The sequence below is a fragment of the Capsicum annuum genome, chromosome 12, assembly GCF_002878395.1.
Source record: "Capsicum annuum cultivar UCD-10X-F1 chromosome 12, UCD10Xv1.1, whole genome shotgun sequence".
Lineage (NCBI taxonomy): Eukaryota > Viridiplantae > Streptophyta > Magnoliopsida > Solanales > Solanaceae > Capsicum > Capsicum annuum.
In genome coordinates this window covers 31,175,535-31,178,976 of record NC_061122.1, presented here as the reverse complement: position 1 = coordinate 31,178,976, position 3,442 = coordinate 31,175,535, and positions in this window count along the sequence as shown.

The following is a 3,442-nucleotide window of genomic DNA, read 5'->3' as shown; positions in this document are numbered from 1 at the left end:
CAAAAGTAGCTTTTATTCAGAAATAATTTTTTTGAAAAGCTTATTATTTAGGATTACTATGCTTAAGTTTTGGTATTGTTGTTCAGAGTTTCGATCTCGGACTATTCAGTCGAGATTGAAATGTTTTTTTTATAATTGATTAACAAAGATAGTTGTTAGCCTAACATGATTGAGACGTTTTTAAAATTTAAAGTTATAGTTTTTTATATGAATAGATGTAATTAGAAATCAAATAAAGTATGGTTACCGAATTATCATACCGTAAAATACCAAAATCGAATTTAAAAATACCGAATCATACCGAACTAATTTGGTATGGTAATGATATTGTTCTTTTAGATACCGAAAATCGAAGTTACCGTACTGAAGTTTAAAATACTGTACCGTACCATACCGTATCATGCCCATCCCTAGATATCCCGATACGGAGATAAAAAGCAAAAATCATCACCATCATTTTTAGATGAGACAATGAAAAGATAGATTTAAATTGACCGAGTTATTCTTTGATGGAGGGCTTGAATAAAATGAAGTCATCATTTATGCTGGTGGTTGTTTGATTTATATAAAGATTAATGAAAGATGAAGATTAACGAGTGTGTACAAAGTTTTAGAAAAATATGCTAATCGCATGAGAAATTTCACCAAAGCCTCAAAAGTGCATACAGTTACAGTTTGACTCTAGGGTATGGAGATTAGCAACCTAACTGTGGAGCTCAGTGACATCAGGTTAGGACAAAAATTGAACTTACAGTTATATGGCATCAATTTGGAGAATATTCTTGGACATGATGTTAATGTTGTAGTCTTGATCTTGCCAAGACCCAACCAAGTATTAACACAAGGGGTTAGAAGCTCAACTCGAGTTGTCCACTTAGCAGAGGAAAACACTGCAACAGTTTTCAAGCATGCCTTAATCATGTCATTAGACATTTAGCTGTCGTTGCACTTTTGTGATCATTGAAATGATGAATTTGGCTTCATCATTACTTCATTAGCAACGTGCAGGGTCTACTATTCCCAAAGGAGACCAGGACAAATGCTTTTCGCCCTCATCTGATTTTACAGAAGGTTCTTTATTTTTTTCAAATCCAGGGCAAAGATCTAATCCAAGATCTTTATTTGCATAATTCTTATTAAATATCTGGTCCTTTGATCGGTTGTTGTTGAATGTTCACTTTCACCAAGTGCTAGGTTGTTATTTGATCAAAGTGAGCTAGCAGACTTCTTTCTTGTTATGTTCATATACTTGAAAATTTTGTCTATGTTACTTTCTCCTAGTTCATTGATTTGATAGGTTGATTCATAAAGTAGTTCGGTTTGGTCATATGGATAATGAATAATTTGACATTACTGTACATACATTTTGAAGCTGTTTGACTAGCTTTTAATTACAACCATCTCGTCTTAACAGTCATGGTCCAAGGCAGTATTTTGCTGTCAGAAATTTCTTACCCTCACTTTATCACTTAATCAATTCTCATCTCAATTTTTTATTCGAAAAAGTGCCAAAAATATCTTAAAAGTAATGGTAATGACTCTCAAATATCTTTCATCTATCTTTTGGTCTAAAAGTATAGCCAATTTATTTTTTTCTCAAAAATATCCCTTGACTATATCTCAAACTTAATGATCTTTTTGTAATTTAAAATTATCACGTGCCTATTATAATTTGCCACGTATATTATTATATTACAATTCAAGCTCTTTTTCTTCTTTTATTCTAGACTAAAATGTAAAATAAAACCAATTTGCATATAAAATACACTTCATAGGTTAGTTTCGTCTTAAATATGCAAATTATTCTTATGTTACTTTCATTTCTTCTGGGATAAAAGAAAAAAAAAACTCGAATTGCTTCAATTTCTTTGAAATTGTTTTATACAAATTAAACAAACAGAAATTGAGGAATTTTTTTCCTTTAATAAGATTTCACAAAAAATAAGAAGATAATTTTTATATTTGAAAGAGAGAATTTATAATTTGAAAAATAAGTTTGCAAAGCATTTCAAAGAGAAATAACAATTTCCACTCAAAAATTTTAGAGTTAATACATAGTTACCTCTCTAAACTTGTACATTATTTTTAAGAATACATTCTAACTTTGTGAGGGTCCTATTTTATCCCTAAATAATTTTGAATCGATAGTATTACCTCCTTTTTTGATGACTTGGCATGTTGAGTTCATACAATCTCCTTACAGAGAGTGAGCAATTCAAAAAACAATTATACATTTACTTTTACTAATTTTTTTTTATAAAATTTATTTTCCAATTTGTCTTGCTAGAATAATTATTTTTGCTTATTCTATTCTTTTCTTTTCTTTTCTTTCCTTTTTCTTCTTCCTTCTTCACAAATTAGTCGTCATGATCATTTTATCCGTCATTTTCAATGTAACCAATTTTACCACAACTTTATTGATCTTCTTTTATTACTATCGCTTCAAATTTTTTCTACAATTTAAAATTTTTATCCAAAAAATCTGTGATATTTTGGATAATTCTTCAAAACTCATCAAATTAAATCTTAAGGATTTAAAAATGCAGGATGCATCTACGTTTTGCGAGTTTCATCTCAACGCCATATAAATCTTCATTTAATTCTTTTAAAACTTTTATTTTTAACTATGCTGAAATTGTATGAAAAAGGGAATAAACTAATTGATGTTATCCCCCAAAATTTGAAACACTTAGGGTGTGTTTGGTACGATGGAAAATGTTTTCTGGAAAATATTTTCTTATTTTCTCTTATTTGGTTGTAGTTAAATGTTGGGAAAATGTTTTCCATATCAACTCATTTTCGTCCATTTGAGGGAAAATGACTTTCCCCATGAACCAAGGGAAGTCATTTTTCGGAAAATGACAAATATGACTAATGCCACCCCCACCCCACTTCCCCACCTCATCAACACTAATATTCACATTTTTCAAAAAATTTACACTCAAAAATATTTTTCACGGTGCTTTGCTTTAATTTTTCACTGCTTAAAATAAAAAATAGTGAAACTCAATTTTTTTTCTGTTCAATGCTCGTGAAATGTATTGTTATTTCCATATGCATAGAGGAAGACTTACCTATTCTACTTTTGCTACTTGCATATTTCATTTTGTCATCGATGTAGCTTGTTTCACAAGGTTGAATAAGCTTGTCGTTCCGTTGTATTTCTATTGATTGTAGTATCTTGAGATTGTCCTAACAAAATGTTGAAAAATGTCTCCTATATTTGCTAATTAGTAGTTGATTAAATTTAGTGATTGTAATATTTTAGTATTCGATATTGATATTATTTGCTATACTTAAATTAGTTCTTACAAATTGTTAAGTTGCTAGAGGCACTAATATACTAGTTAACAATAAGTAGTGTTTTCTAAAATATATTTTTTCACTCACCAATCAAACATTAGGAAATATAAAAAATATTTTCTACTCACCAACCAAAAAC